General features: G+C 37.6%; 2 non-coding genes across 2 annotated transcripts; both read right to left on the bottom strand.

Moving 5' to 3' along the window:
- Positions 1 to 11,330: 11,330 nt before the first annotated feature.
- Positions 11,331 to 11,403, bottom strand: TRNAF-GAA (transfer RNA phenylalanine (anticodon GAA)). Its single transcript has one exon. It is a non-coding gene; the product is annotated as a tRNA-Phe (tRNA).
- An 8,658-nt stretch (positions 11,404 to 20,061) lies between these two features.
- On the bottom strand, positions 20,062 to 20,134 carry TRNAF-GAA (transfer RNA phenylalanine (anticodon GAA)). Its single transcript has one exon. It is a non-coding gene; the product is annotated as a tRNA-Phe (tRNA).
- Between the last annotated feature and the right edge of the window lie 1,414 nt (positions 20,135 to 21,548).

Genomic DNA, 21,548 nt, shown 5'->3' with positions numbered 1-21,548 from the left:
CAACTTTGTTCAAGGAGAAGTGAAAGCTGATGCAGACAAGAGTTTACTTTGAAAAAAGTATAAAATGGGATACATTTGTCATCAAAGCTGATGGCAAGAGAGGTGGAAGCAAGTTTAGAAGGAGGACAGAAAGACAACTTTTTGTTGAAGTTATCATGTTGTTGATCAGTTGATAAAATATTTTGAGAAATAAAGAAAAAAAAACTAGAGCTGATTTCAAGAAATATTTTGCAAGAATGTAGGATCCCCTCGCACTGTGCTGAAAGTCAGGATTGAATCAGGTACCTTAAGCTCTTCAGTCTAACGATCTCCCAACTGAGATATTTCAGCCAACAAGTCCCTGTGGCCTCCTGATGTATTATTAATAATTGTAGACGATACATACAGAACCTGGTCATTCTATTTTCGTTTATAGTTATGTGTTAAAGTGTCCAGTATCATTCAGCAGGTAACTTGGTCTGATGAGTGAATATCCTTTTTAGGGGACAAGGTAGGTAGAATTTTTTTTTCTAAACTCTGAATTGACTTATACTCTGAAACACAGACCTATATGGCCAGGGTGTACAAGCTATGTCATCTGACTACTGACAGTTTTGTATAAGGGGAATTGGAGGCTGATGCAGGCAAAGCTTTACTTTAAAATAAAGCAAGAAGTTGCAAATAAATGAGGCATAGTTGAATACAAGAGAGGTGGAAGCAAGTTTGAAAGGAAGACAGAAAGTAAATACTATGTTGAATTGATTGTGTTGTTGATCAGATTGATAAAAGGTTTTGATAAAGAAGAGCGTTGATTTAACTCCAAACAGCTTTTGTGACATGAAAAGCAGAAGTTGAAATTGTGCCGAAACCCGGGATTGAACCAGGGACCTTTGGATCTTCAGTCTAACGCTCTCCCAACTGAGCTATTTCGGCCTGCTGGCAGTTTGGGTCTTCATCCTTTCTTTTAAACTTCCCAAGAAAATAGATGCTCAACCTCATGCTAGAGCTATGTTTTAAGATGTCCTGTATCATTCATCAGTTAACGGGTGCAATAGGTAAATAGCATTTTTCGGATCCAGGTTCGGTAGCTTTTGTTTTTTACTCTGAATGGACTAGCACCATATTACACAGAGGTATTTGGCCTGAGTAGGTAAGCTATGTCATCTGAATACTGAAATCTGTGTTCAAGGAGAAGTGGAAGCTGATGCAGACAAGAGTTTACTTTAGAAAAAAGCATGAAATAGGAAACATTTGTAGTCGAAGCTGAATGCAAGAGAGGTGGAAGCAAATTTAGAAGGTGGACAGAAAGACAATTCTATGTTGAATTGATCATGTTGTCGATCAGTTGATCAAATATTTTGATAAATAAAGAAAGAAAAACTTGAGCTGATACCAAGAAATATTTTGTGAGAAGCAAGAAACCTCTCAGACTTTTCCGAAACCCAGCATTGAACAAGGGACTTTTAGATTTTCAATCTAACACTCTCCCAACTGAGCTATTTCATCCAGCTGGCCATTTTGGCTTTCTGTTGTATTTTTGATAATTGTTAAAGATAAATGTAGACCCTGGTCATTCTATCTGCATGTGCAGTTATGTTTTAAATTGTCCAATATTATTCAGCAGCTAAATTGGTCTGATGGGTGAATTTCCTTTTTAGGAGCCAAGTTAGTTAGAAGATGTTTGTAAACTATGAATGGACTTATACTCAGACACACAGACCTATATGGCGAGGGTAGGCAAACTAGGTCATCTGACTACTAACAGTTTTGTATAAGGGGAACTCGAGGCTGATGCAGGCAAAGCTTTACTTTCAATTAAAGGAAGAATTGGCAAATAAAGCAGGTAAAGTTGAATACAAGAGAGGTGGAAGCAAGTTTGACAGAAAGACAGAATGTAAAAAATATGTTGAAATGGTTGTCTTATCGATCAGCTTGATAAAAGGTTTTGATCATTATAAACAACGTCAATATGAGTTGACTCCAAATAGCATTTGTGGCATGCAAAGCAGAAGTTCAAAATGTGCCTAAACCCGGGATTGAACCAGGGACCTTTAGATCTTCAGTCTACTGCTCTCCCAACTGAGATATTTCATCCAGCTGGCAATTTCGGCTTTCTGTAGTATTTTTTATAATTGTTAAAGATAAATGCAGAACCTGGTCACTCTATCTGCATGTGCAGTTATGTGTTAAATTGTCCAGTATTATTCAGTAGCTAAATTGGTCTGATGGGTGAATTTCCTTTTTAGGAGCCAAGTTAGTTAGATGATGTTTGTAAACTATGAATGGACTTATACTCAGAAACACAGACCTATATGGCGAGGGTCGGCAAGCTAGGTCATCTGACTACTAACAGTTTTGTATAAGGGGAACTGGAGGCTGATGCAGGCAAAGCTTTACTTTCAATTAAAGGAAGAATTGGGAAATAAAGGAGGCAAAGTTGAATACAAGAGAGGTGGAAGCAAGTTTGAAAGAAAGACAGAAAGTAAATAATATGTTGAATTAATTGTATTGTCGATTATCTTGATAAAAGGTTTTGATCATTATAAACAAAGTCAATATGAGTTGACTCAAAATAGTCTTTGTGGCATGCAAAGCAGAAGTTCAAAATGTGCCGAAAACCGGGATCTAACCAGGGACCTTTAGATCTTCAGTCTAACGCTCTCCCAACTGAGCTATTTCGGCCTGCCAGCAGCTATAGTATTCAGCCTCTTTTTTTGAACAATCCCAGAACAGAGATGCAGAACCTGGATTTTCAATCTGAGGTTAGAGCTGTGTTTTAATGTGTCCTGCATTGTTCAGCAGCTAACTGGTGAAATGGGTGAGTAGCGTTTTTGGGATAAATGTTAGGTCGTTTTTCTTTTAAAACTCTGAGTGGACCAGCACTGTATTACACAGACGTATGTCGCCTGAGTAGGTAAGCTATGTCATCTCAATACTGACAACTTTGTTCAAGGAGAAGTGAAAGCTGATGCAGACAAGAGTTTACTTTGAAAAAAGTATAAAATGGGATAAATTCGTCATCAAAGCTGATGGCAAGAGAGGTGGAAGCAAGTTTAGAAGGAGGACGGAAAGACAACTTTTTGTTGAAGTTATCATGTTGTTGATCAGTTGATAAAATATTTTGAGAAATAAAGAAAAAAAAACTAGAGCTGATTTCAAGAAATATTTTGCAAGAATGTAGGATCCCCTCGCACTGTGCTGAAAGTCAGGATTGAATCAGGTACCTTAAGCTCTTCAGTCTAACGATCTCCCAACTGAGATATTTCAGCCAACAAGTCCCTGAGGCCTCCTGATGTATTATTAATAATTGTAGACGATACATACAGAACCTGGTCATTCTATTTTCGTTTATAGTTATGTGTTAAAGTGTCCAGTATCATTCAGCAGGTAACTTGGTCTGATGAGTGAATATCCTTTTTAGGGGACAAGGTAGGTAGAATTTTTTTTTCTAAACTCTGAATTGACTTATACTCTGAAACACAGACCTATATGGCCAGGGTGTGCAAGCTATGTCATCTGACTGCTGACAGTTTTGTATAAGGGGAATTGGAGGCTGATGCAGGCAAAGCTTTACTTTAAAATAAAGCAAGAAGTTGCAAATACATGAGGCATAGTTGAATACAAGAGAGGTGGAAGCAAGTTTGAAAGGAAGACAGAAAGTAAAAAATATGTTGAATTGATTGTGTTGTTGATCAGATTGATAAAAGGTTTTGATAAAGAAGAGCGTTGATTTAACTCCAAACAGCTTTTGTGACATGAAAAGCAGAAGTTGAAATTGTGCCGAAACCTGGGATTGAACCAGGGACTTTTAGATCTTCAGTCTAACACTCTCCCAACTGAGCTATTTAGGCCTGCTGGTAGTTTGGGTCTTCATCCTTTCTTTTAAACTTCCCAAGAAAATAGATGCTCAACCTCATGCTAGAGCTATGTTTTAAGATGTCCTGTATCATTCATCAGTTAACGGGTGCAATAGGTAAATAGCATTTTTCGGATCCAGGTTAGGTAGCTTTTGTTTTTTACTCTGAATGGACTAGCACCATATTACACAGAGGTATTTGGCCTGAGTAGGTAAGCTTTGTCATCTGAATACTGAAATCTGTGTTCAAGGAGAAGTGGAAGCTGATGCAGACAAGAGTTTACTTTAGAAAAAAGCATGAAATAGGAAACATTTGTAGTCGAAGCTGAATGCAAGAGAGGTGGAAGCAAATTTAGAAGGAGGACAGAAAGACATTTCTATGTTGAATTGATCATGTTGTCGATCAGTTGATCAAATATTTTGATAAATAAAGAAAGAAAAACTTGAGCTGATACCAAGAAATATTTTGTGAGAAGCAAGAAACCTCTCAGACTTTTCCGAAACCCAGCATTGAACAAGGGACTTTTAGATTTTCAATCTAACACTCTCCCAACTGAGCTATTTCATCCAGCTGGCCATTTTGGCTTTCTGTTGTATTTTTGATAATTGTTAAAGATAAATGCAGACCCTGGTCATTCTATCTGCATGTGCAGTTATGTTTTAAATTGTCCAATATTATTCAGCAGCTAAATTGGTCTGATGGGTGAATTTCCTTTTTAGGAGCCAAGTTAGTTAGAAGATGTTTGTAAACTATGAATGGACTTATACTCAGACACACAGACCTATATGGCGAGGGTAGGCAAACTAGGTCATCTGACTACTAACAGTTTTGTATAAGGGGAACTCGAGGCTGATGCAGGCAAAGCTTTACTTTCAATTAAAGGAAGAATTGGCAAATAAAGCAGGTAAAGTTGAATACAAGAGAGGTGGAAGCAAGTTTGACAGAAAGACAGAATGTAAAAAATATGTTGAAATGGTTGTCTTATCGATCAGCTTGATAAAAGGTTTTGATCATTATAAACAACGTCAATATGAGTTGACTCCAAATAGCATTTGTGGCATGCAAAGCAGAAGTTCAAAATGTGCCTCAACCCGGGATTGAACCAGGGACCTTTAGATCTTCAGTCTACTGCTCTCCCAACTGAGCTATTTCATCCAGCTGGCAATTTCGGCTTTCTGTAGTATTTTTTATAATTGTTAAAGATAAATGCAGAACCTGGTCACTCTATCTGCATGTGCAGTTATGTGTTAAATTGTCCAGTATTATTCAGTAGCTAAATTGGTCTGATGGGTGAATTTCCTTTTTAGGAGCCAAGTTAGTTAGATGATGTTTGTAAACTATGAATGGACTTATACTCAGAAACATAGACCTATATGGCGAGGGTCGGCAAGCTAGGTCATCTGACTACTAACAGTTTTGTATAAGGGGAACTGGAGGCTGATGCAGGCAAAGCTTTACTTTCAACTAAAGGAAGAATTGGGAAATAAAGGAGGCAAAGTTGAATACAAGAGAGGTGGAAGCAAGTTTGAAAGAAAGACAGAAAGTAAATAATATGTTGAATTAATTGTATTGTCGATTATCTTGATAAAAGGTTTTGATCATTATAAACAAAGTCAATATGAGTTGACTCAAAATAGTCTTTGTGGCATGCAAAGTAGAAGTTCAAAATGTGCCGAAAAACGGGATCGAACCAGGGACCTTTAGATCTTCAGTCTAACGCTCTCCCAACTGAGCTATTTCGGCCTGCCAGCAGCTATAATATTCAGCCTCTTTTTTTGAACAATCCCAGAACAGAGATGCAGAACCTGGATTTTCAATCTGAGGTTAGAGCTGTGTTTTAATGTGTCCTGCATTGTTAAGCAGCTAACTGGTGAAATGGGTGAGTAGCGTTTTTGGGATAAATGTTAGGTCGTTTTTCTTTTAAAACTCTGAGTGGACCAGCACTGTATTACACAGACGTATGTCGCCTGAGTAGGTAAGCTATGTCATCTCAATACTGACAACTTTGTTCAAGGAGAAGTGAAAGCTGATGCAGACAAGAGTTTACTTTGAAAAAAGTATAAAATGGGATAAATTCGTCATCAAAGCTGATGGCAAGAGAGGTGGAAGCAAGTTTAGAAGGAGGACAGAAAGACAACTTTTTGTTGAAGTTATCATGTTGTTGATCAGTTGATAAAATATTTTGAGAAATAAAGAAAAAAAAACTAGAGCTGATTTCAAGAAATATTTTGCAAGAATGTAGGATCCCCTCGCACTGTGCTGAAAGTCAGGATTGAATCAGGTACCTTATGCTCTTCAGTCTAACGATCTCCCAACTGAGATATTTCAGCCAACAAGTCCCTGAGGCCTCCTGATGTATTATTAATAATTGTAGACGATACATACAGAACCTGGTCATTCTATTTTCGTTTATAGTTATGTGTTAAAGTGTCCAGTATCATTCAGCAGGTAACTTGGTCTGATGAGTGAATATCCTTTTTAGGGGACAAGGTAGGTAGAATTTTTTTTTCTAAACTCTGAATTGACTTATACTCTGAAACACAGACCTATATGGCCAGGGTGTGCAAGCTATGTCATCTGACTACTGACAGTTTTGTATAAGGGGAATTGGAGGCTGATGCAGGCAAAGATTTACTTTAAAATAAAGCAAGAAGTTGCAAATAAATGAGGCATAGTTGAATACAAGAGAGGTGGAAGCAAGTTTGAAAGGAAGACAGAAAGTAAATAATATGTTGAATTGATTGTGTTGTTGATCAGATTGATAAAAGGTTTTGATAAAGAAGAGCGTTGATTTAACTCCAAACAGCTTTTGTGACATGAAAAGCAGAAGTTGAAATTGGGCCGAAACCTGGGATTGAACCAGGGACTTTTAGATCTTCAGTCTAACGCTCTCCCAACTGAGCTATTTCGGCCTGCTGGTAGTTTGGGTCTTCATCCTTTCTTTTAAACTTCCCAAGAAAATAGATGCTCAACCTCATGCTAGAGCTATGTTTTAAGATGTCCTGTATCATTCATCAGTTAACGGGTGCAATAGGTAAATAGCATTTTTCGGATCCAGGTTAGGTAGCTTTTGTTTTTTACTCTGAATGGACTAGCACCATATTACACAGAGGTATTTGGCCTGAGTAGGTAAGCTATGTCATCTGAATACTGAAATCTGTGTTCAAGGAGAAGTGGAAGCTGATGCAGACAAGAGTTTACTTTACAAAAAAGCATGAAATAGGAAACATTTGTAGTCGAAGCTGAATGCAAGAGAGGTGGAAGCAAATTTAGAAGGAGGACAGAAAGATAATTCTATGTTGAATTGATCATGTTGTCGATCAGTTGATCAAATATTTTGATAAATAAAGAAAGAAAAACTTGAGCTGATACCAAGAAATATTTTGTGAGAAGCAAGAAACCTCTCAGACTTTTCCGAAACCCAGCATTGAACAAGGGACTTTTAGATTTTCAATCTAACACTCTCCCAACTGAGCTATTTCATCCAGCTGGCCATTTTGGCTTTCTGTTGTATTTTTGATAATTGTTAAAGATAAATGCAGACCCTGGTCATTCTATCTGCATGTGCAGTTATGTGTTAAATTGTCCAATATTATTCAGCAGCTAAATTGGTCTGATGGGTGAATTTCCTTTTTAGGAGCCAAGTTAGTTAGAAGATGTTTGTAAACTATGAATGGACTTATACTCAGACACACAGACCTATATGGCGAGGGTAGGCAAACTAGGTCATCTGACTACTAACAGTTTTGTATAAGGGGAACTCGAGGCTGATGCAGGCAAAGCTTTACTTTCAATTAAAGGAAGAATTGGCAAATAAAGCAGGTAAAGTTGAATACAAGAGAGGTGGAAGCAAGTTTGACAGAAATACAGAATGTAAAAAATATGTTGAAATGGTTGTCTTATCGATCAGCTTGATAAAAGGTTTCGATCATTATAAACAACGTCAATATGAGATGACTCCAAATAGCATTTGTGGCATGCAAAGCAGAAGTTCAAAATGAGCCTAAACCCGGGATTGAACCAGGGACCTTTAGATCTTCAGTCTACTGATCTCCCAACTGAGCTATTTCATACAGCTGGCAATTTCGGCTTTCTGTTGTATTTTTTATAATTGTTAAAGATAAATGCAGAACCTGGTCACTCTATCTGCATGTGCAGTTATGTGTTAAATTGTCCAGTATTATTCAGTAGCTAAATTGGTCTGATGGGTGAATTTCCTTTTTAGGAGCCAAGTTAGTTAGATGATGTTTGTAAACTATGAATGGACTTATACTCAGAAACACAGACCTATATGGGGAGGGTCGGCAAGCTAGGTCATCTGACTACTAACAGTTTTGTATAAGGGGAACTGGAGGCTGATGCAGGCAAAGCTTTACTTTCAATTAAAGGAAGAATTGGGAAATAAAGGAGGCAAAGTTGAATACAAGAGAGGTGGAAGCAAGTTTGAAAGAAAGACAGAAAGTAAATAATATGTTGAATTAATTGTATTGTTGATTATCTTGATAAAAGGTTTTGATCATTATAAACAAAGTCAATATGAGTTGACTCAAAATAGTCTTTGTGGCATGCAAAGCAGAAGTTCAAAATGTGCCGAAACCCGGGATCTTTAGATCTTCAGTCTAACGCTCTCCCAACTGAGCTATTTCGGCCTGCCAGCTGCTATAGTATTCAGCCTCTTTTTTTGAACAATCCCAGAACAGAGATGCAGAACCTGGATTTTCAATCTGAGGTTAGAGCTGTGTTTTAATGTGTCCTGCATTGTTCAGCAGCTAACTGGTGAAATGGGTGAGTAGCGTTTTTGGGATAAATGTTAGGTCGTTTTTCTTTTAAAACTCTGAGTGGACCAGCACTGTATTACACAGACGTATGTCGCCTGAGTAGGTAAGCTATGTCATCTCAATACTGACAACTTTGTTCAAGGAGAAGTGAAAGCTGATGCAGACAAGAGTTTACTTTGAAAAAAGTATAAAATGGGATAAATTCGTCATCAAAGCTGATGGCAAGAGAGGTGGAAGCAAGTTTAGAAGGAGGACAGAAAGACAACTTTTTGTTGAAGTTATCATGTTGTTGATCAGTTGATAAAATATTTTGAGAAATAAAGAAAAAAAAACTAGAGCTGATTTCAAGAAATATTTTGCAAGAATGTAGGATCCCCTCGCACTGTGCTGAAAGTCAGGATTGAATCAGGTACCTTAAGCTCTTCAGTCTAACGATCTCCCAACTGAGATATTTCAGCCAACAAGTCCCTGTGGCCTCCTGATGTATTATTAATAATTGTAGACGATACATACAGAACCTGGTCATTCTATTTTCGTTTATAGTTATGTGTTAAAGTGTCCAGTATCATTCAGCAGGTAACTTGGTCTGATGAGTGAATATCCTTTTTAGGGGACAAGGTAGGTAGAATTTTTTTTTCTAAACTCTGAATTCACTTATACTCTGAAACACAGACCTATATGGCCAGGGTGTACAAGCTATGTCATCTGACTACTGACAGTTTTGTATAAGGGGAATTGGAGGCTGATGCAGGCAAAGATTTACTTTAAAATAAAGCAAGAAGTTGCAAATAAATGAGGCATAGTTGAATACAAGAGAGGTGGAAGCAAGTTTGAAAGGAAGACAGAAAGTAAATAATATGTTGAATTGATTGTGTTGTTGATCAGATTGATAAAAGGTTTTGATAAAGAAGAGCGTTGATTTAACTCCAAACAGCTTTTGTGACATGAAAAGCAGAAGTTGAAATTGTGCCGAAACCCGGGATTGAACCAGGGACCTTTGGATCTTCAGTCTAACGCTCTCCCAACTGAGCTATTTCGGCCTGCTGGCAGATTGGGTCTTCATCCTTTCTTTTAAACTTCCCAAGAAAATAGATGCTCAACCTCATGCTAGAGCTATGTTTTAAGATGTCCTGTATCATTCATCAGTTAACGGGTGCAATAGGTAAATAGCATTTTTCGGATCCAGGTTAGGTAGCTTTTGTTTTTTCCTCTGAATGGACTAGCACCATATTACACAGAGGTATTTGGCCTGAGTAGGTAAGCTATGTCATCTGAATACTGAAATCTGTGTTCAAGGAGAAGTGGAAGCTGATGCAGACAAGAGTTTACTTTAGAAAAAAGCATGAAATAGGAAACATTTGTAGTCGAAGCTGAATGCAAGAGAGGTGGAAGCAAATTTAGAAGGAGGACAGAAAGACAATTCTATGTTGAATTGATCATGTTGTCGATCAGTTGATCAAATATTTTGATAAATAAAGAAAGAAAAACTTGAGCTGATACCAAGAAATATTTTGTGAGAAGCAAGAAACCTCTCAGACTTTTCCGAAACCCAGCATTGAACAAGGGACTTTTAGATTTTCAATCTAACACTCTCCCAACTGAGCTATTTTATCCAGCTGGCCATTTTGGCTTTCTGTTGTATTTTTGATAATTGTTAAAGATAAATGCAGACCCTGGTCATTCTATCTGCATGTGCAGTTATGTGTTAAATTGTCCAATATTATTCAGCAGCTAAATTGGTCTGATGGGTGAATTTCCTTTTTAGGAGCCAAGTTAGTTAGAAGATGTTTGTAAACTATGAATGGACTTATACTCAGACACACAGACCTATATGGCGAGGGTAGGCAAACTAGGTCATCTGACTACTAACAGTTTTGTATAAGGGGAACTCGAGGCTGATGCAGGCAAAGCTTTACTTTCAATTAAAGGAAGAATTGGCAAATAAAGCAGGTAAAGTTGAATACAAGAGAGGTGGAAGCAAGTTTGACAGAAAGACAGAATGTAAAAAATATGTTGAAATGGTTGTCTTATCGATCAGCTTGATAAAAGGTTTTGATCATTATAAACAACGTCAATATGAGTTGACTCCAAATAGCATTTGTGGCATGCAAAGCAGAAGTTCAAAATGTGCCTAAACCCGGGATTGAACCAGGGACCCTTAGATGTTCAGTCTACTGCTCTCCCAACTGAGCTATTTCATCCAGCTGGCAATTTCGGCTTTCTGTTGTATTTTTTATAATTGTTAAAGATAAATGCAGAACCTGGTCACTCTATCTGCATGTGCAGTTATGTGTTAAATTGTCCAGTATTATTCAGTAGCTAAATTGGTCTGATGGGTGAATTTCCTTTTTAGGAGCCAAGTTAGTTAGATGATGTTTGTAAACTATGAATGGACTTATACTCAGAAACACAGACCTATATGGCGAGGGTCGGCAAGCTAGGTCATCTGACTACTAACAGTTTTGTATAAGGGGAACTGGAGGCTGATGCAGGCAAAGCTTTACTTTCAATTAAAGGAAGAATTGGGAAATAAAGGAGGCAAAGTTGAATACAAGAGAGGTGGAAGCAAGTTTGAAAGAAAGACAGAAAGTAAATAATATGTTGAATTAATTGTATTGTCGATTATCTTGATAAAAGGTTTTGATCATTATAAACAAAGTCAATATGAGTTGACTCAAAATAGTCTTTGTGGCATGCAAAGCAGAAGTTCAAAATGTGCCGAAACCCGGGATCGAACCAGGGACCTTTAGATCTTCAGTCTAACGCTCTCCCAACTGAGCTATTTCGGCCTGCCAGCAGCTATAGTATTCAGCCTCTTTTTTTGAACAATCCCAGAAGAGAGATGCAGAACCTGGATTTTCAATCTGAGGTTAGAGCTGTGTTTTAATGTGTCCTGCATTGTTCAGCAGCTAACTGGTGAAATGGGTGAGTAGCGTTTTTGGGATAAATGTTAGGTCGTTTTTCTTTTAAAACTCTGAGTGGACCAGCACTGTATTACACAGACGTATGTCGCCTGAGTAGGTAAGCTATGTCATCTCAATACTGACAACTTTGTTCAAGGTGAAGTGAAAGCTGATGCAGACAAGAGTTTACTTTGAAAAAAGTATAAAATGGGATAAATTCGTCATCAAAGCTGATGGCAAGAGAGGTGGAAGCAAGTTTAGAAGGAGGACAGAAAGACAACTTTTTGTTGAAGTTATCATGTTGTTGATCAGTTGATAAAATATTTTGAGAAATAAAGAAAAAATAAACTAGAGCTGATTTCAAGAAATATTTTGCAAGAATGTAGGATCCCCTCGCACTGTGCTGGAAGTCAGGATTGAATCAGGTACCTTAAGCTCTTCAGTCTAACGATCTCCCAACTGAGATATTTCAGCCAACAAGTCCCTGAGGCCTCCTGATGTATTATTAATAATTGTAGACGATACATACAGAACCTGGTCATTCTATTTTCGTTTATAGTTATGTGTTAAAGTGTCCAGTATCATTCAGCAGGTAACTTGGTCTGATGAGTGAATATCCTTTTTAGGGGACAAGGTAGGTAGAATTTTTTTTTCTAAACTCTGAATTGACTTATACTCTGAAACACAGACCTATATGGCCAGGGTGTGCAAGCTATGTCATCTGACTATTGACAGTTTTGTATAAGGGGAATTGGAGGCTGATGCAGGCAAAGCTTTACTTTAAAATAAAGCAAGAAGTTGCAAATAAATGAGGCATAGTTGAATACAAGAGAGGTGGAAGCAAGTTTGAAAGGAAGACAGAAAGTAAATAATATGTTGAATTGATTGTGTTGTTGATCAGATTGATAAAAGGTTTTGATAAAGAAGAGCGTTGATTTAACTCCAAACAGCTTTTGTGACATGAAAAGCAGAAGTTGAAATTGTGCGGAAACCCAGGATTGAACCAGGGACCTTTAGATCTTCAGTCTAACACTCTCCCAACCGAGCTATTTCGGCCTGCTGGTGGTTTGGGTCTTCATCCTTTCTTTTAAACTTCCCAAGAAAATAGATGCTCAACCTCATGCTAGAGCTATGTTTTAAGATGTCCTGTATCATTCATCAGTTAACGGGTGCAATAGGTAAATAGCATTTTTCGGATCCAGGTTAGGTAGCTTTTGTTTTTTACTCTGAATGGACTAGCACCATATTACACAGAGGTATTTGGCCTGAGTAGGTAAGCTATGTCATCTGAATACTGAAATCTGTGTTCAAGGAGAAGTGGAAGCTGATGCAGACAAGAGTTTACTTTACAAAAAAGCATGAAATAGGAAACATTTGTAGTCGAAGCTGAATGCAAGAGAGGTGGAAGCAAATTTAGAAGGAGGACAGAAAGACAATTCTATGTTGAATTGATCATGTTGTCGATCAGTTGATCAAATATTTTGATAAATAAAGAAAGAAAAACTTGAGCTGATACCAAGAAGTATTTTGTGAGAAGCAAGAAACCTCTCAGACTTTTCCGAAACCCGGCATTGAACAAGGGACTTTTAGATTTTCAATCTAACACTCTCCCAACTGAGCTATTTCATCCAGCTGGCCATTTTGGCTTTCTGTTGTATTTTTGATAATTGTTAAAGATAAATGCAGACCCTGGTCATTCTATCTGCATGTGCAGTTATGTGTTAAATTGTCCAATATTATTCAGCAGCTAAATTGGTCTGATGGGTGAATTTCCTTTTTAGGAGCCAAGTTAGTTAGAAGATGTTTGTGAACTATGAATGGACTTATACTCAGACACACAGACCTATATGGCGAGGGTAGGCAAACTAGGTCATCTGACTACTAACAGTTTTGTATAAGGGGAACTCGAGGCTGATGCAGGCAAAGCTTTACTTTCAATTAAAGGAAGAATTGGCAAATAAAGCAGGTAAAGTTGAATACAAGAGAGGTGGAATCAAGTTTGACAGAAAGACAGAATGTAAAAAATATGTTGAAATGGTTGTCTTATCGATCAGCTTGATAAAAGGTTTCGATCATTATAAACAACGTCAATATGAGTTGACTCCAAATAGCATTTGTGGCATGCAAAGCAGAAGTTCAAAATGAGCCTAAACCCGGGATTGAACCAGGGACCTTTAGATCTTCAGTCTACTGCTCTCCCAACTGAGCTATTTCATACAGCTGGCAATTTCGGCTTTCTGTTGTATTTTTTATAATTGTTAAAGATAAATGCAGAACCTGGTCACTCTATCTGCATGTGCAGTTATGTGTTAAATTGTCCAGTATTATTCAGTAGCTAAATTGGTCTGATGGGTGAATTTCCTTTTTAGGAGCCAAGTTAGTTAGATGATGTTTGTAAACTATGAATGGACTTATACTCAGAAACACAGACCTATATGGCGAGGGTCGGCAAGCTAGGTCATCTGACTACTAACAGTTTTGTATAAGGGGAACTGGAGGCTGATGCAGGCAAAGCTTTACTTTCAATTAAAGGAAGAATTGGGAAATAAAGGAGGCAAAGTTGAATACAAGAGAGGTGGAAGCAAGTTTGAAAGAAAGACAGAAAGTAAATAATATGTTGAATTAATTGTATTGTTGATTATCTTGATAAAAGGTTTTGATCATTATAAACAAAGTCAATATGAGTTGACTCAAAATAGTCTTTGTGGCATGCAAAGCAGAAGTTCAAAATGTGCCGAAACCCGGGATCTTTAGATCTTCAGTCTAACGCTCTCCCAACTGAGCTATTTCGGCCTGCCAGCTGCTATAGTATTCAGCCTCTTTTTTTGAACAATCCCAGAACAGAGATGCAGAACCTGGATTTTCAATCTGAGGTTAGAGCTGTGTTTTAATGTGTCCTGCATTGTTCAGCAGCTAACTGGTGAAATGGGTGAGTAGCGTTTTTGGGATAAATGTTAGGTCGTTTTTCTTTTAAAACTCTGAGTGGACCAGCACTGTATTACACAGACGTATGTCGCCTGAGTAGGTAAGCTATGTCATCTCAATACTGACAACTTTGTTCAAGGAGAAGTGAAAGCTGATGCAGACAAGAGTTTACTTTGAAAAAAGTATAAAATGGGATAAATTCGTCATCAAAGCTGATGGCAAGAGAGGTGGAAGCAAGTTTAGAAGGAGGACAGAAAGACAACTTTTTGTTGAAGTTATCATGTTGTTGATCAGTTGATAAAATATTTTGAGAAATAAAGAAAAAAAAACTAGAGCTGATTTCAAGAAATATTTTGCAAGAATGTAGGATCCCCTCGCACTGTGCTGAAAGTCAGGATTGAATCAGGTACCTTAAGCTCTTCAGTCTAACGATCTCCCAACTGAGATATTTCAGCCAACAAGTCCCTGTGGCCTCCTGATGTATTATTAATAATTGTAGACGATACATACAGAACCTGGTCATTCTATTTTCGTTTATAGTTATGTGTTAAAGTGTACAGTATCATTCAGCAGGTAACTTGGTCTGATGAGTGAATATCCTTTTTAGGGGACAAGGTAGGTAGAATTTTTTTTTCTAAACTCTGAATTCACTTATACTCTGAAACACAGACCTATATGGCCAGGGTGTGCAAGCTATGTCATCTGACTACTGACAGTTTTGTATAAGGGGAATTGGAGGCTGATGCAGGCAAAGCTTTACTTTAAAATAAAGCAAGAAGTTGCAAATAAATGAGGCATAGTTGAATACAAGAGAGGTGGAAGCAAGTTTGAAAGGAAGACAGAAAGTAAATAATATGTTGAATTGATTGTGTTGTTGATCAGATTGATAAAAGGTTTTGATAAAGAAGAGCGTTGATTTAACTCCAAACAGCTTTTGTGACATGAAAAGCAGAAGTTGAAATTGTGCCGAAACCTGGGATTGAACCAGGGACTTTTAGATCTTCAGTCTAACGCTCTCCCAACTGAGCTATTTCGGCCTGCTGGTAGTTTGGGTCTTCATCCTTTCTTTTAAACTTCCCAAGAAAATAGATGCTCAACCTCATGCTAGAGCTATGTTTTAAGATGTCCTGTATCATTCATCAGTTAACGGGTGCAATAGGTAAATAGCATTTTTCGGATCCAGGTTAGGTAGCTTTTGTTTTTTACTCTGAATGGACTAGCACCATATTACACAGAGGTATTTGGCCTGAGTAGGTAAGCTATGTCATCTGAATACTGAAATCTGTGTTCAAGGAGAAGTGGAAGCTGATGCAGACAAGAGTTTACTTTACAATAAAGCATGAAATAGGAAACATTTGTAGTCGAAGCTGAATGCAAGAGAGGTGGAAGCAAATTTAGAAGGAGGACAGAAAGATAATTCTATGTTGAATTGATCATGTTGTCGATCAGTTGATCAAATATTTTGATAAATAAAGAAAGAAAAACTTGAGCTGATACCAAGAAATATTTTGTGAGAAGCAAGAAACCTCTCAGACTTTTCCGAAACCCAGCATTGAACAAGGGACTTTTAGATTTTCAATCTAACACTCTCCCAACTGAGCTATTTCATCCAGCTGGCCATTTTGGCTTTCTGTTGTATTTTTGATAATTGTTAAAGATAAATGCAGACCCTGGTCATTCTATCTGCATGTGCAGTTATGTGTTAAATTGTCCAATATTATTCAGCAGCTAAATTGGTCTGATGGGTGAATTTCCTTTTTAGGAGCCAAGTTAGTTAGAAGATGTTTGTAAACTATGAATGGACTTATACTCAGACACACAGACCTATATGGCGAGGGTAGGCAAACTAGGTCATCTGACTACTAACAGTTTTGTATAAGGGGAACTCGAGGCTGATGCAGGCAAAGCTTTACTTTCAATTAAAGGAAGAATTGGCAAATAAAGCAGGTAAAGTTGAATACAAGAGAGGTGGAAGCAAGTTTGACAGAAAGACAGAATGTAAAAAATATGTTGAAATGGTTGTCTTATCGATCAGCTTGATAAAAGGTTTCGATCATTATAAACAACGTCAATATGAGTTGACTCCAAATAGCATTTGTGGCATGCAAAGCAGAAGTTCAAAATGAGCCTAAACCCGGGATTGAACCAGGGACCTTTAGATCTTCAGTCTACTGTTCTCCCAACTGAGCTATTTCATACAGCTGGCAATTTCGGCTTTCTGTTGTATTTTTTATAATTGTTAAATATAAATGCAGAATCTGGTCACTCTATCTGCATGTGCAGTTATGTGTTAAATTGTCCAGTATTATTCAGTAGCTAAATTGGTCTGATGGGTGAATTTCCTTTTTAGGAGCCAAGTTAGTTAGATGATGTTTGTAAACTATGAATGGACTTATACTCAGAAACACAGACCTATATGGGGAGGGTCGGCAAGCTAGGTCATCTGACTACTAACAGTTTTGTATAAGGGGAACTGGAGGCTGATGCAGGCAAAGCTTTACTTTCAATTAAAGGAAGAATTGGGAAATAAAGGAGGCAAAGTTGAATACAAGAGAGGTGGAAGCAAGTTTGAAAGAAAGACAGAAAGTAAATAATATGTTGAATTAATTGTATTGTTGATTATCTTGATAAAAGGTTTTGATCATTATAAACAAAGTCAATATGAGTTGACTCAAAATAGTCTTTGTGGCATGCAAAGCAGAAGTTCAAAATGTGCCGAAACCCGGGATCTTTAGATCTTCAGTCTAACGCTCTCCCAACTGAGCTATTTCGGCCTGCCAGCTGCTATAGTATTCAGCCTCTTTTTTTGAACAATCCCAGAACAGAGATGCAGAACCTGGATTTTCAATCTGAGGTTAGAGCTGTGTTTTAATGTGTCCTGCATTGTTCAGCAGCTAACTGGTGAAATGGGTGAGTAGCGTTTTTGGGATAAATGTTAGGTCGTTTTTCTTTTAAAACTCTGAGTGGACCAGCACTGTATTACACAGACGTATGTCGCCTGAGTAGGTAAGCTATGTCATCTCAATACTGACAACTTTGTTCAAGGAGAAGTGAAAGCTGATGCAGACAAGAGTTTACTTTGAAAAAAGTATAAAATGGGATAAATTCGTCATCAAAGCTGATGGCAAGAGAGGTGGAAGCAAGTTTAGAAGGAGGACAGAAAGACAACTTTTTGTTGAAGTTATCATGTTGTTGATCAGTTGATAAAATATTTTGAGAAATAAAGAAAAAAAAACTAGAGCTGATTTCAAGAAATATTTTGCAAGAATGTAGGATCCCCTCGCACTGTGCTGAAAGTCAGGATTGAATCAGGTACCTTAAGCTCTTCAGTCTAACGATCTCCCAACTGAGATATTTCAGCCAACAAGTCCCTGTGGCCTCCTGATGTATTATTAATAATTGTAGACGATACATACAGAACCTGGTCATTCTATTTTCGTTTATAGTTATGTGTTAAAGTGTCCAGTATCATTCAGCAGGTAACTTGGTCTGATGAGTGAATATCCTTTTTAGGGGACAAGGTAGGTAGAATTTTTTTTTCTAAACTCTGAATTGACTTATACTCTGAAACACAGACCTATATGGCCAGGGTGTACAAGCTATGTCATCTGACTACTGACAGTTTTGTATAAGGGGAATTGGAGGCTGATGCAGGCAAAGCTTTACTTTAAAATAAAGCAAGAAGTTGCAAATAAATGAGGCATAGTTGAATACAAGAGAGGTGGAAGCAAGTTTGAAAGGAAGACAGAAAGTAAATAATATGTTGAATTGATTGTGTTGTTGATCAGATTGATAAAAGGTTTTGATAAAGAAGAGCGTTGATTTAACTCCAAACAGCTTTTGTGACATGAAAAGCAGAAGTTGAAATTGTGCCGAAACCCGGGATTGAACCAGGGACCTTTGGATCTTCAGTCTAACGCTCTCCCAACTGAGCTATTTCGGCCTGCTGGCAGTTTGGGTCTTCATCCTTTCTTTTAAACTTCCCAAGAAAATAGATGCTCAACCTCATGCTAGAGCTATGTTTTAAGATGTCCTGTATCATTCATCAGTTAACGGGTGCAATAGGTAAATAGCATTTTTCGGATCCAGGTTAGGTAGCTTTTGTTTTTTCCTCTGAATGGACTAGCACCATATTACACAGAGGTATTTGGCCTGAGTAGGTAAGCTATGTCATCTGAATACTGAAATCTGTGTTCAAGGAGAAGTGGAAGCTGATGCAGACAAGAGTTTACTTTAGAAAAAAGCATGAAATAGGAAACATTTGTAGTCGAAGCTGAATGCAAGAGAGGTGGAAGCAAATTTAGAAGGAGGACAGAAAGACAATTCTATGTTGAATTGATCATGTTGTCGATCAATTGATCAAATATTTTGATAAATAAAGAAAAAAAAACTTGAGCTGATACCAAGAAATATTTTGTGAGAAGCAAGAAACCTCTCAGACTTTTCCGAAACCCAGCATTGAACAAGGGACTTTTAGATTTTCAATCTAACACTCTCCCAACTGAGCTATTTTATCCAGCTGGCCATTTTGGCTTTCTGTTGTATTTTTGATAATTGTTAAAGATAAATGCAGACCCTGGTCATTCTATCTGCATGTGCAGTTATGTGTTAAATTGTCCAATATTATTCAGCAGCTAAATTGGTCTGATGGGTGAATTTCCTTTTTAGGAGCCAAGTTAGTTAGAAGATGTTTGTAAACTATGAATGGTCTTATACTCAGACACACAGACCTATATGGCGAGGGTAGGCAAACTAGGTCATCTGACTACTAACAGTTTTGTATAAGGGGAACTTGAGGCTGATGCAGGCAAAGCTTTACTTTCAATTAAAGGAAGAATTGGCAAATAAAGCAGGTAAAGTTGAATACAAGAGAGGTGGAAGCAAGTTTGACAGAAAGACAGAATGTAAAAAATATGTTGAAATGGTTGTCTTATCGATCAGCTTGATAAAAGGTTTTGATCATTATAAACAACGTCAATATGAGTTGACTCCAAATAGCATTTGTGGCATGCAAAGCAGAAGTTCAAAATGTGCCTAAACCCGGGATTGAACCAGGGACCCTTAGATCTTCAGTCTACTGCTCTCCCAACTGAGCTATTTCATCCAGCTGGCAATTTCGGCTTTCTGTTGTATTTTTTATAATTGTTAAAGATAAATGCAGAACCTGGTCACTCTATCTGCATGTGCAGTTATGTGTTAAATTGTCCAGTATTATTCAGTAGCTAAATTGGTCTGATGGGTGAATTTCCTTTTTAGGAGCCAAGTTAGTTAGATGATGTTTGTAAACTATGAATGGACTTATACTCAGAAACACAGACCTATATGGCGAGGGTCGGCAAGCTAGGTCATCTGACTACTAACAGTTTTGTATAAGGGGAACTGGAGGCTGATGCAGGCAAAGCTTTACTTTCAATTAAAGGAAGAATTGGGAAATAAAGGAGGCAAAGTTGAATACAAGAGAGGTGGAAGCAAGTTTGAAAGAAAGACAGAAAGTAAATAATATGTTGAATTAATTGTATTGTCGATTATCTTGATAAAAGGTTTTGATCATTATAAACAAAGTCAATATGAGTTGACTCAAAATAGTCTTTGTGGCATGCAAAGCAGAAGTTCAAAATGTACCGAAACCCGGGATCGAACCAGGGACCTTTAGATCTTCAGTCTAACGCTCTCCCAACTGAGCTATTTCGGCCTGCCAGCAGCTATAGTATTCAGCCTCTTTTTTTGAACAATCCCAGAAGAGAGATGCAGAACCTGGATTTTCAATCTGAGGTTAGAGCTGTGTTTTAATGTGTCCTGCATTGTTCAGCAGCTAACTGGTGAAATGGGTGAGTAGCGTTTTTGGGATAAATGTTAGGTCGTTTTTCTTTTAAAACTCTGAGTGGACCAGCACTGTATTACACAGACGTATGTCGCCTGAGTAGGTAAGCTATGTCATCTCAATACTGACAACTTTGTTCAAGGTGAAGTGAAAGCTGATGCAGACAAGAGTTTACTTTGAAAAAAGTATAAAATGGGATAAATTCGTCATCAAAGCTGATGGCAAGAGAGGTGGAAGCAAGTTTAGAAGGAGGACAGAAAGACAACTTTTTGTTGAAGTTATCATGTTGTTGATCAGTTGATAAAATATTTTGAGAAATAAAGAAAAAAAAACTAGAGCTGATTTCAAGAAATATTTTGCAAGAATGTAGGATCCCCTCGCACTGTGCTGAAAGTCAGGATTGAATCAGGTACCTTAAGCTCTTCAGTCTAACGATCTCCCAACTGAGATATTTCAGCCAACAAGTCCCTGAGGCCTCCTGATGTATTATTAATAATTGTATACGATACATACAGAACCTGGTCATTCTATTTTCGTTTATAGTTATGTGTTAAAGTGTCCAGTATCATTCAGCAGGTAACTTGGTCTGATGAGTGAATATCCTTTTTAGGGGACAAGGTAGGTAGAATTTTTTTTTCTAAACTCTGAATTGACTTATACTCTGAAACACAGACCTATATGGCCAGGGTGTGCAAGCTATGTCATCTGACTACTGACAGTTTTGTATAAGGGGAATTGGAGGCTGATGCAGGCAAAGCTTTACTTTAAAATAAAGCAAGAAGTTGCAAATAAATGAGGCATAGTTGAATACAAGAGAGGTGGAAGCAAGTTTGAAAGGAAGACAGAAAGTAAATAATATGTTGAATTGATTGTGTTGTTGATCAGATTGATAAAAGGTTTTGATAAAGAAGAGCGTTGATTTAACTCCAAACAGCTTTTGTGACATGAAAAGCAGAAGTTGAAATTGTGCCGAAATCTGGGATTGAACCAGGGACTTTTAGATCTTCAGTCTAACGCTCTCCCAACTGAGCTATTTCGGCCTGCTGGTAGTTTGGGTCTTCATCCTTTCTTTTAAACTTCCCAAGAAAATAGATGCTCAACCTCATGCTAGAGCTATGTTTTAAGATGTCCTGTATCATTCATCAGTTAACGGGTGCAATAGGTAAATAGCATTTTTCGGATCCAGGTTAGGTAGCTTTTTTTTTTACTCTGAATGGACTAGCACCATATTATACAGAGGTATTTGGCCTGAGTAGGTAAGCTATGTCATCTGAATACTGAAATC

Source organism: Triturus cristatus, chromosome 8 (genome assembly GCF_964204655.1).
Source record: "Triturus cristatus chromosome 8, aTriCri1.1, whole genome shotgun sequence".
Lineage (NCBI taxonomy): Eukaryota > Metazoa > Chordata > Amphibia > Caudata > Salamandridae > Triturus > Triturus cristatus.
The sequence above is the reverse complement of the archived record's forward strand: the minus strand, read 5'-3'. Positions and strand labels throughout refer to the sequence as shown.